A 13,085-nucleotide genomic window follows, 5' to 3' on the forward strand; every position below is an offset into this window, starting at 1 on the left:
TGCACAGGCTTTGCAGTGGCACTCCAAGGGAGCCGGGATTTCAGAGCTCTCAGAATAGCTGCAGCTACCGACAGAAGACACGATCTCTCCTGGACACTTGTTCTTCCTAGCTACTTGACTTTTCTTCTTTCTGTAATCAAAGCAGGTTGAAACTCCAGCGTTCGTATCTGAGCCTGTGTTTCTAAAAACGCACCATCGACTGATCCCATTTAGTTCTCTTGCTCAGCACAGAATGCCAAGAAATTGGAAGGAAAGTACTTAGCTTTCCTCTCAACAAAGGAAGGACTCGAAAAAACAGCCTATTAGCATGTATCCCCGGGGATGAAAGCCTCTTGACCAAACATGCTCAGGCTCACCGGTCTGTGCAAGAAATGGAGGATTATAAATGAAACACAATTTTCCTCTTTCTCACTCTGTTTCTATCCTTCTCACTGCTGGAGCTCTGCTGGAGCGAGATATGAATGTTTACCACTCCAAGAAGTGCTCAGCGTTCGGGTTATTTTTGCCGGTCACTGGGGGTTTTTCCCCAGTGGTTTCCCGAAACGAATCGGGGGTGTGTCAATGGTTTATTGTTCAGGTATTCATGGTATATGATGGGGCAGCAAATAATCAGTTTATCTGGATGAAATTAGCTTGTGAACTTCCTCAGGCAGTCAGGTTGCCTCAATGCTGGGAGATTCTCAATAGTATATTGGACGCAGTGCCTGGGGGCAGGGAAAGGAGGGAGAGAAGTTTCCTTTCGAGACCGTTTGGTGGCCTGTAGCAGGAAGATCTGAAACTTGCACTGCCAACTGCTGGCGAGGGATGTTACAGCCTTGTCAAAAGCTAGTTGGCCAGGAGGGAGTCAATTCTGCATGATGAGGGACACCGAGAGTCAATGGGCATGGACGATGCTCTGCGTATCGCTGAAGCAGGTGATGGCTGTGCACAGAGGAAGCTCCCAGCTGCTCCAGGTCCAGGCTTCCTTGGAAGGATTCAGCGATGAAGGGAGTGATGTCGCTTAACTCTGCTCAGTGTGGAAGAGAGTTGAAGCTCACAACTGCTCCAGTGCTTCCAGAATTACCGGGGTCCTTTCACCTGTCATCGTCTCTCATATTTCCAGGCATAATTTGGCGCTATTGCTTTGTGGATTCAGAGGATTCGGAAAGAGCCATTTGCTGTCCCTAGGAGTTCTGGTTTTCTAGTACCTGCACTAGAAATATGCTATCATCTCTCCAACAAACATAAAATTGTTGCTACCATCTCTCCAGCAAACATATCAATTTGTTGCTGGCTCTTGAGCTTTCCTGTCTGGACTTGAGGAGGGCAGTTTTTCAGATAAAACCAAGGAGGCTAGCTGTTCTTTAGCCTGACTAAATAAAAAACTCTCCCGGCTGAAGAGTAATAGCAATTGATCTGCTTGGTACCTGTCCTGGAACATGCTTCTCCAGGGCACCCTATCCATTTATTCTGCAAATCTCATTTTGACTCCACTTCCTCTCTGCAAACATCATGCCCGCTGTGAAACATCTCTAATGGAAATGTAATGCCTATGCAGAAGGCAACCAGGACTCATAGTAGAGGTGCTGTCTTTTATTAGACCAACAAGATTTTTTCAAATCTTTGCAAACTTTCAGGTACAAACACCCTTCATCAGGCATTGGAGAAAAGATTGTAAAAGTTCTCCTGGGTAGAAATGGAAGTTCACATTTCATAGGATTTCTATGAGATTGGAGGAAAGCCCACGGGGAAAGTTCAGATTTAATAGGATTGCCATGAAATATGAACTTTCATTTCTACCCAGGAGAACTTTTGCAATCTTTTCTCCAATGCCTGATGAAGGGTGTTTGTGCCTGAAAGCTTGCAATTAAAGAATTTTTTTTTGGAAAAATCTAGTTGGTCTAATAAAAGATATCATCTCTACTACAAGTCCTGATTGCCTTTTCCTCTAGACCAATACGGCTACAACCTGGCATCAGGTATCCAGGTAGGTCCATGTAGGGCACGCAATTGCTACACTGGTAAACCACCTAGGTAAACCTGAAATAATTATTATATTGGGTTATATGTACGACTGGAGGGCCTGAGCAGGGCCTAAGCAGTTCTGCTCAGCAGCACTCGGTTCTCACAGCTATGATCCACAAGTGCCCTCTGCTAATGGCTGGGAAACCAAGAATGCGAGTTGTTTGCTATAAGGTCTTCCCAGCATCATCCGTACTCACCCCCAGCGTGTTTTGTTTCCATAGTAGTGTCTATACATCGGCAATGGTGATCAGCAGTTTGTGTTTTTCTTGGTCGTTGTCTGCTGCTAGCCTCCTTTAGAACCTGGGTGCCGCACGCTTTATTAACATAATGAAAATAAGACAAACTCAAATGTTTAAATTTAGTGAAGCATTTCTTGGAGAACCTCCAAAAAAGGCAGGTTTTGCGAAAGCAAATTGAAGGAAGGAAGTTGCACACAGATGTTTTATTTTAGGGGGCTGGACTCAATGATCTGTTGAGGTGCCTTCCGACCCTAGCATCTCTGAATATGAATATGAATATAAGATGCGTGAGAGTGTGGCGATAACAGCTTTGCTCCAACTCATTCGCCTCCTGTCACTCTTTTAGCTTCTTTCATTCCTTGGAGTCTCCGAACAGGAAAGACCCCCTATGCCTGAAGAAAGGTGTCTGCGCCCGAAAGCTTGCCAAGAACTCCTCGGTTGGCCTAATAAAAGATATCACATCTACCCACAGATGCTTGCTCTAACTCAGTGCGTTGGATCCTTGGTGGACCCCATAGATTCATTTTGACAGCCTGCAGTCTGATGGCGTTCGCTGGCCTTGCTCTGGCTATTTCGTGACTACCTGGGATTCGAGTCCTGAAAGATCTAACAAAACCCCGGGGGCTATAAATCAATTTCTTTTTTATTCTTGTAATGAGCTCTGCGAGGGGCTGGGCTTCGCCACACTGCAGCATGTTCTCAGGAAAGACCAGACAACAGGAGGGCAGCTGAGTACCTGATGTGCACATCACTGAAGAGTCCTTTAGAGATACAGCTGTGCCCTCAGTGCCAGACAGGGCATGTGGAGCAGACAAGTGGCTGAAAAGCATCAGATATAGAGACTTGAAGGTCACCCAAAAACACTAATGAGCATGCCATCCTTTCACAGGAAGTCTGCCGAGAGCGCGGATGGTAGGAGCTCTTGGGAAGATCTGTGGCAGCGTTTATTTTCAGGTATAAATTTAACTATATAAAAATGGCACTTCTGGACTTACTCTCCGGCGCCTGATCCAGCTTAGACTAGTAAATTTGAAGTAACTCCATTAAGTCGATGGAATGACAGTGCCTGCGATGACCACAGCCTCACCTGGACTGTATTTGTTCCCTGGGGGCTTTCGTCCAATCTCACGCTGATATAAATCAGAATCACCCTACCGCAGTCGATAGGCTGGCTGATCCTTCTGCAGCATGAGCAGAGGAGAATCGAAGCCCGTGCGTGTTCGCTTTCAGCCGCTGAATGCCAACTGCTTGCTCTATGACACATGCCCCCTGGTTCCTGTTAGCACTGCAGAGACACCAGCCTCGAAGAGGGTGAGGGGGGCTCTCTTCTGCACGGACCATCAGCAACATGCTCTGCTCAGCCCCACCATTGGCATATGGTGGTACGGGTGTGCATAGCAGACAGAGCACAGTCCGAGGGTATGTCCACACCGCAAAATGAAGGCACCAGCTTAATCTTGCTAGCATGGGTAAAGGCAGCAGTGAAGATCGAGTGGCACGGGCTTTTGTGTGTGCTGTCAACTCGTGCGTGCATCAGTCTGCTCTCTGGTTGCTAGCACACGCACAGCACCTTGAACCTCCCTTCTGTTCTTTGGATCTAGGAGGAGGATTTGGGCCTTTCCTACCTTGGCAGCATCTCTGCTCCCTGAAGCCCCTCTGCCAGACACCATGTTGTGTCATTAGGTTTTGAGCAGAGCTCCCCAATTCTAGTGGCGTCTTTATGAGTCACTGCAGCTTTGAATATTGATCGGTGCTATGCAGAATCGGGGGCTGTTAAAGAAACTGCCACTTTTTCTTGTCTGTACTGTGTCCCAAGGGAATGTAGAAGATTAAAGCATTGAGCAGGGATTTGGGAAAGCTGAGGTCAATTCCCAGCTCTGCTAGCAATTCCCACTGTGACCTTTAGACAAGCCACTGCTTCTCTTAGTTTCCTGTCTGTAAACTGGGGAAAATCTTAAGTTCTTTGTATGAGGTAATGAATTAATACAGGTAAGCTCATTAGTAATCCTGAGGTTCTCATAAATGACTGTGGTAGGGCTGTGTAAATAGCTGAGCTAAGTAGCCTGTAAGAGGCAATGTTTCTCTACTCTGCTTGTTAGCTAGATGATGTTCTGATCTGCAAAACAGATTTCGATGCAGGAGGGAAAGGTCATGAAACAAGAAAAGCCACTGTTGTGAGAAAGAAGAAGAAAGGCAAGGAGGCACACTGGAGCCATCCCTGATAATAAATTTGACAGGCATCAACCTGCAGACGCATGCGGAGGAGCTCAAGACAGTTAGGGAGGTATTGGAGCTCCAGACTCTTGGGCCATTGTGATGACACCGTCATCTGAGCTTTTGATACCATCTCTCTGCTGCTGCTTATGAATGTTAATGTTGGGAAGTGTCCTTATCTCACTGGAAATGGAAACATCTTTCTCTAAACGTGTGTCTCTGCAAGATCCCCAGCCTCTGTGTGTGTGTGGCTGTGAGAGAGAGAGAGAGAGAGAGAGAGAGATAATAGCTTTGCAATGTTAGCTGTCTAAGCCTTTATCATAATGTATTAGCAGGTGTGTGTGAGCTTTAATATGCTTGCCAGCTCTATTTCTTTCCCAATGATTGCTTTAAGACAGTTCCATTTCGCTGTCTAAATCTCTTTTTTTTTCTTTCTTTCCTTTGTTACACTTTAATTTAATTCCATTATGTTTCGCCACACTTCCCTTCATCACACTGCAAAACAACAGCTTGTGGCTCATGAACACTGGATAATGGGAGAAATCTGCCCAAGAAACATGTTCATTGCTACAGTTTTTCAAATTCATGTCCTGAAAAGGCAGCTGCATTCAACAGCTGAGGAAAGAAAACCAGGGAGTGAATAAAAACAGCTCAAGTGGAAGATGAAGGCAAAGATTGCACACCCCCAAAAAAGGAGACATTTGATGGCTAGTCCTTCTTCATGCAGAGGTAGGGGGCAGATGTTGGACAGTTGCAAGGGGTGGCCCACCTCATGGGTTTCAAGTTCAAGCGTACTAAGGGTTATTCAAAATAACGAATGGCTCTGCAGCTTCACCAGCCTGCACTGGCCAAATGTGATGAAGTCCTGAGCCTCAAGCCAAGCTGGTTATAATGGTGAGTAGGAGCCAAGCTGGAGAGTCCTTCACATTGCTATGAGCTAATAATATGCCACATGGCTGCAGATTGGTCTACATTTAGGAGATGGATTTCAAATATTTGTTATATCATGGACATAGTTGCATTTGGACACATGCCGGAGAAACACCCATTGGAGACCGTTGGGATGCTGCTAAGCAGAGGGCAGGCAGGTGCTTGGAAACCAGATGAACCTGATTATCATCGGTGTTGAATGCTCAAAGCTGGCTGATGTCAGGAGGCGCTCAACAGCTTTGCAAATCAAGAATCCTTGACTGGGTGGCAGTTAACAAGAGTCATCACTGCTTGAACAATGACTGATGCTTTATGATATCGTATAGCTCCAGAGAAGTGCTTTGGGACCCACCAGACATATCAATTTGCCTCTGGTGTGTACAGACTGTAAAGGATGGGGGAGAGTGCTCATCATCCCTAGGCACATCCTGTCATCCGTTGGACATTTTTTTAAATGTGCAAGTTCAGGTAGCGATTCACATAAGAGTTATTTTTCTTTTTTTAAATACAGGTTTCTGATTTTTTTGAACATACAAATCCACTGAAATGCAGCATCTTGGCTAAGCGGATGCTAAACAAAGGGAACAGCCCCATGCATTGACATCATTCAGAAGAAAAGGTTACGTTTAATCTCCGTGAGAGTTCCCCTTCCCCATGCAACGATGATAATTCCAGGCAAATCAGTCCAGCACCCTGCCAGATCCTTACTCTACAGTAGTACTCCAAGCATTGATTTCTTCTGCTTCTTGCAATTAGTAGGTGACACTAAACAACAGTTCTTTGATCTGAAGATACCTTGAGTGGAAAAAGGTTATTTGCAAGTGCAGAATCTATGCAGATACCTGCAACCAAAAGACCTACCTGTTGCATAGTCTGTGATACCTTTTTTCCCAGGACCCCTGCAAGGTAGGAAAGTGTCACCCTTCCCTTTTGTTCGAATGGGGGCAGCTGAGAGCCTAAGGAAGCAGAAAATTGGACTCTGGAATACTCTGTATGGCAATCTGGAGCTATTGTCCTTGCTAGGAAAAGCAAAAGGAGAGTTAGGTCTCCCCTGGGGTGGAGGGGAGTGTAAGTATATGGGACATCCCCATTTTTTAGCTTTGGAGACAAGATATGTTCCCTATGCAGAAAGTCCCTTGGAGGGGTGGAACTGGTCTTTTTGATCAGGACTTTGGAGCAGAGAAAGATGAATCTCCATCCTCCAGCCCAGCTTTCTTGGTGAGCTGTGTGTGTGCTGGGGCAGGACTTTAGTCATTAGGTCAGTGCTGTAAAAACACTCGTGCAGTGTAGTCAGGCTTCTTGACCACTGAGGTCCAGGTGCTAGAGCTGAAGATTCCCCTCATACCATGCATCTCTCTGGGAGAGCGAGCTAAGTTTTTCACCCTTTTAGGTCTCCTTGAATGCACCTTCACGGTGACACCTTTTGCTACCTCTATCTCTTAGACTGGGCTTTTGTGCTGCAGCCTCCAGTTACCAGCTTTATTAGCACAACAGCTAAAAACTGTTTGGCACCTGAGGTCCCTTTCCCACTGGAAATTGGTGGCCAGCCCCTGCATACATATAACTCAAAACCCAGCTTTTTTCAAATAAACTGAGTATGGCTTATTCACCCACAGGTAGAAAACCGGTAGAATAAAGTAATAAAACTACACCTGGGTCTTAGGCAATCTCTAGTCTTACCTGGAAAGTTTCAGAAAGGTCCATGCATGCCAGACACCTTGCTTCTGGCTTGAGACAAAGATCCTGTGCAACCTCCTCCCAGTCTTTCCCTCAGCCAGAGACTCACCTAAATCTCCTGGGCCACGTCCAAATGAGCAAGGGCATGCAGTTTTGGCACCTCAAACCTCTTTGTGGCACCACAAATGGCACACAGTGAATGTTAAAATGTGCTCCATGTTGGAAATTTGCAGCACAGGGGCAAAATTAGTTACCAAGATTTCTTGGTAGCAAAAAAAAGCAACAACCCAAAACTGGGGAAAAAAAGCAGCATGGTGCATGCTACAATAGCGTGCTCCTGAACAAATGTAGGCTTGGTCCTCCAGGGAGACGTTCTGACTGCTGGTCAGAGCGTCTTTACTATTCATTTGTGCCTTGGCTGCTCCAGCACACGGGGAGCTGGGAGGAACTGGGAAAGGGCAGTTTCCCTGAAGCCGAATAATTTGTCTCTACACAAAGCGCACGTACGTGGGCATGCACTGTGGCACAAAGTAGCGGCACAAATTTGTGCCGTTTCTATTTGTGCCGCTGCAAGTGCACACCCCTGGTCATCTGGACATGGCCCTGCCACATATTCCTGGCCCTTTTTCTTACTAGGCTGGTCTCTAATGGCTTAGTGTGCCTTTTGTCCTAGACTCAGGCCTGGGAAAAATTAACCTGATTGCCTGGTCAGAGCAGTTTCCCTGTCAACAGTTCCCTTGTTTCTATGAACATGCTTCAGGCATGTCCCAATGTGTGCACATGTGCAGGAGCACGTTTCCTGCAGGAAAAATAGCAGTGGCACATGCTGCTATTTCCCAGGGGTGCTGGTGCCCTCTGGCGTGTGGCGAAGTTACTTAGGTGGGGCACCTGTGCTGGCCCCAGCAGCTTTACCTGTGGTCCTGAGGGCCTCCTGGCCAGCAGTGGCACTGAGCAGGCTGCTTGGAGCCTGGCTGGCAGTCAGAGCATGGCTCTGGCTGGCTAGGCTCCCTTTGTGGTGGCACATGCTGCTGCCACATGTGCCATGCCACCTTTTTCAGTGACTTTTTTTTTTCACAGCAGACTCTCCTGGTGTCAGAAGAAGACTGCTGCACTGCAAATTAGCAGCACAATGAATGGATGCATGTGCACCGCATGCAGTTTGTTGCACCTCAAACTGCTTTGAGGCACCACAAACCTCACGTGCGCACTCGCCGGGATGCGCCCTTAGTGTTGTCTCTGGTTGTGCTGTGTCTTGTTCATTGTTTTGTTTCCTATCTGTTTCCCTACAAGAGCCTCCTTTGATTTCATTACATGTAGTCAGGGAGATTAATATCAAACGGGGGAACTGGAGTGTGTATAGTGTTCCTAAAAAAAAGATATACGGAGATAACTCTCTTGGTCCCCACAAAATGGGACATAAAGAAAGGTAGGAGCCAGACTGTGCTAGCGCTGTTTTCATTGATTTAACATTACATTAAGTTAAATATCTATATACAGGACACTGCAGAGAGGAAAGAGCTTTGATGGAGAAATAGAAAGCAGGCCTTTATACTGCTAGCTTTGTAGTTAACCTTCATGGGATTTGCCTCTTTGTGTTGGGTGTCTGAATTTATCAGTGTCATATGTGAAACCCAAAGCAGACCCCCTCATTTATCTCCATATCTCTTCTTCCCCTGCTCCAGATCGGTTCGGGGTAGTGTTGGTTGGCCAAGTATCTTGATGAGTAGAGGATGGTCAAAAACAGCACAAGGTCAGAGCCTGGCCTCTAGTAAAGCTACTTTGTCCTCCCAGAATAACAGCCATATACCAGCCCCTTTTCATCTGCACCCTGTGGAGCTCAGGGGCAATTAGGAATCTGGGCCCCGAGAGTAGAGATGAGCCCAGGAGGGCAAATCAGTATGGCAAATCCACGTCAGTTGTTCATTCTTGGGGCAGGGCCTCACTCTGATCTCATTCACACTGATTCGGTACCTTTGGGTCCCACTAGAGTCACTCCCAATGTATGCTGGGGTAAGCGGGTATGCTGTAATGTCCCTGTGCATACCAATAACCCAACTCCTTTTTTTTGCAAAAATATTTTATATGTGTATGTGTGTATATAGTATGTCTATATATAATATGTATGTGTGTGCATATGTATGTGTGTATATGTATGTGTGTGTGTGTGTATGTATATATTTGTGTGTGTGTGTGTATGTATGTATATATATATATATATAAAACTTTACCTCCAACACTCTGACAAGCAGCACTTGCGGTTCACTTGGCAGATCAAAGCACATTTGGACAGTTAAACCATTAAAAAAAACCCTGTTACACAGTTTGCACCATGTAGCCAAGCACCCATCTCCACACCTGTACCCCAACCCACTGCCCTCCTCAGAGGGCCTGCCCCTGAAAAAGTCTATGCCAGTCCGCTCTCCACCAGATGAGATCTGCCATTTCTTTCCCATCGTCCTCTTCTGTCTTCCTCTAGTTACCAGTCCATTCCACTTAGTCCCATTTTAATACAGTCCTCGACTGTGAGGTCTGAGTGTCTGTTTATGAGCAGGTTCCTGGCTTTCCACAGTGCAGACCTGAAGCAGGATATAAACTGGTTGAAGCGGGCTGTCGGGCTCCCTTGCTGTCTGGAAGAGAACTGCTTCCCTGCTCAGGTCTCTGAAACCTGCCACCACCAGGAGACGCGCACAGGTTTTCTTCCATCCCTCGCTGGTGTAGGGGCAGTCCCAGAAGAGGTGGTCGATCGTTTCTGCCTGCCAATGGCAGGTCTGTCTCAGATAGTTCAATGGACCTCTCTGCCCTGCACTGTTTTTCCATGCCCGGATGGGGCGTGCCTGGTGGGCTGCCTGCCAGGTCAGGTCTCTGTGCTCCTTCTGCAGGTTCTTGTGGAAGATTTGGTCTGGCATGACCTGGCAGCTGTCACCAGGTAGTAACTCTATGGGCAATATTGTGTCTCTTGCCCTACCTCCTCCTGTATCTTGTGGTGGTTCACCAGGATCTCTAGGATAGCATTGTGCAGCTTGCATTTCTCTCAAAAGCGTATCGGGATCTCATAAAACCATGGGGAAACCATGGTCCATGAGCTCCTGTTGTCATTATGTTGCAGCAGCTGCCCTGCAAAATACTTAACAAAGCTGGTTGTTTTAGATCCTGTTGCCAGTTTGCACACCTGGCTCATGTATTTGGCCTGGAGGAAGAGAAGGATGTCTGGCATTCCTCTGCCTCTGTACCGCTTCGCTTTGTACAGCTTGGTCCTCGCCACTGTCTCCCATGTGGAGTTCCTGGGGCAATGCAAGACTGCCTGCAAAGGCTCACACGGGTCCTGGGGGAGGATGAGGGACAGAGGCTGGTGGAGGAGTGGATGCTGGAGGAGTTCAGCACGATGCTCCACAGCTTCCAAGGCGGTAAGACTCCTGGGGCAGGCAGCTTGCCCAGAGCTCTGTGTTGCTTTCTGGGACCAGATGGGCCCAGACCTGCTGGAGGTCTATATGGAGCACTTGCGGGAGGGCCACCTGGGAGCGGGGTGGAGGACGGCCTCATAACCCTTCTGTACAAGAAGAGGAAGCAGCGGGACTTGAGAAACTGGCACCTGATTGCACTCCTGAACTTTGATTATAAACTAATGGGCAAAGTCTTGGCTGAGTGTTTTAAGTCTGTTATAGGTGCGGTGATCCAGGAGGACCAGGCATGCACAGTGCTAGGGCGACAGATCCACGATGCCCTGATGCAGCTGCAGGATTGCCATGCTGAACCTCGACTGGGAGAAGGCCTATGACTGGGTATCCCGTCACTTCCTACTAGAGACTGTGGAAAAGATGGGGGTCCCTGCAACCTTTGTTCCCTGGATAAAGACACTGTACACCAGTGTGAGCAAGAGGGTTCTGGTGAACGGGGCCCTGACAGCCCCGATTGTGCTAGAATCGGGTGTCAGACAGGCTTGTCCACTCTCCCTGATCCTGTTTATTTGCACAGCGACTCAGACAGGACCTGGGATCAGCGATGTGAGGATCCCCAGGAGGAATGGGGAAGAGGCAAAAGTTTTCCTGTACATGGATGACCTGAACATCATACGCAGGACAAAGAGTCAGTGAAAAGAGCACTACAACACATCCAGGTATACATAGCAGCAGCAGGGCCAAGCTCAATGTGAGCAAAAGCACCTGCCTAGTCCTGGCTAGGCTTGGGGACCTGTTGCCTCTGGGGGTCTTGGTCCCCCGGGAGGAGGTAAATAGCCTCTGGGTGTAGTTTGACTTATTGCTGACAGGGCAGAGGGCATGGGAAAAGACAGAGGCCAAGGCCAAACTAGGGCTATGGCAACTGCACTGCCTCTCAATGGGGGGTGCGTGGCGCTGATGAAGGCAATGTTCCTGCTAATGCTGTTACACATCGCCCTAGTCTTCCCCCCACTCAGAACAAGCTGTTCACAGTATCCAAAGAGCACACCAATAACCCAACATGCACACACTCTTATTATTAAGACTTACTAAGGTCACGATTAGCAGTGTTCAGTACCGAGATGAGCAGTGATAGAGAAGACAGGGAAAGGGCTGTGAAAGGCAACAGAGGGGCAGATACTGGGGAGGAAGAATGAGAGGAGAGGGAGCAGCTGAAAAGTGTAGGGGAGACTCAGCAAAAAATGGGAGGAAGAGAGATAAATAGATGGTATCCCTGCAACCTCCACATCAGACCCTGCACTTGCGCTGTAAATGAATGAATGGGCTTTCCTCAATCTCAGCTCCGGCTCTGAGCAAAAAGGCTCCGTCTGTGTCCCATGCAGCCCATAACATTTTGCCTTTAATAGAATTATACCGGGTCTGAATGCAGCTCCTCTCCCCGCATCTTCTGTCAGCACAGGGCTCAGAGAGAAGCAGTATCTCTCTGGAATAAAATTCATGTGAATGCTTTGTGTCTCTCCCTTGATTCATTGGCAGAAACTATGTCCCCAGGTGCTGGTAGCTTTGAGATAAAACAGCGTGTGCAAGTCACATAACTCAGGAGCGCGTTTACTGTAGAGCATCTCCATGCAGTTCCTTGCAGCAGCGCAGGGATTTAGGCAAAGCTAGTTTCCCACATCTCCTCCTCCTAACAACATATTTGCTCATCTCGATTGAAGTGGCAAAGCTTACAAGGAGGATGAGGTCTTACAGTGTTAAGAGAAGAGCTGGGATCCATTAGCATTATTATTATTGAGAAGCTGCTTTACTGCCTGTTGCCTGTGGAAACATTTAATATGCTGTTTGTATAGGCAGTTAAAGTTCCCTTTTCACAAAACCCATTTTTGTATCTCCAGGGTCCTTGGAAGCTGCTGTATGATGTGCTGGGATGTTAGTAAGTTGGGGCCAGCCATCAGTTCAGATCAGATAAGAAGCAACCCAAGTTCCAGCCGCATGTCTGAGTGCTTCCTCTTTAATGTGGCAAAAACATGCGAGCGTAGGTGTGTTTTTAGTTGATAAAATCCTCTTTGAGGCCGTAATCTATGTGACCTCTGTGCAGGGCCAGAAGAGCGTTTAGTCACGATTACCTTGAGCTTGCTTTCAGGCAAGAATTCAAAACACATCCTATAATGCTTGTACCTATGGCCTATGGCAAAAGGCTTGTGGCGCTTGGACTCAATAATGTCCACTGCCCTTAGGGAACTGGAAGGCCATGCCAGCTTCCCAGCAGGGCCGCTGCTTAGTCACCAGGTTTTTTCGTATTGCTCCTGTAGAGAGGTGTCAGAAGCAGCAAAGCAGGACAGCTAAGATGATGAGAAACACAGGCAGTGAATCAGTGATGACTGTTCTCTAAATCTTCACTTTCCTTTTAGAGATTAAAGAGCTTGAGCTGGGCGAGTTCAATCCTGGGAGGGTTTAGCGATTATTAGCTATGACATTTCCTAAGTTTAGGTCTCGTGGGACCTCTTCCCTCAGGAAAGATCCCAGTGCATTTAAAGCATAGCTCTTCAGTCAGTCCAGCACCTGCTTACCAGGTCGGATGGAAATACACAGTTCCCAATCCACACGCGGTGAGCAAGACTTTTGG

The sequence above is a fragment of the Crocodylus siamensis genome, chromosome 12, assembly GCF_052110815.1.
Source record: "Crocodylus siamensis isolate JL-2025a chromosome 12, ASM5211081v1, whole genome shotgun sequence".
NCBI lineage: Eukaryota > Metazoa > Chordata > Crocodylia > Crocodylidae > Crocodylus > Crocodylus siamensis.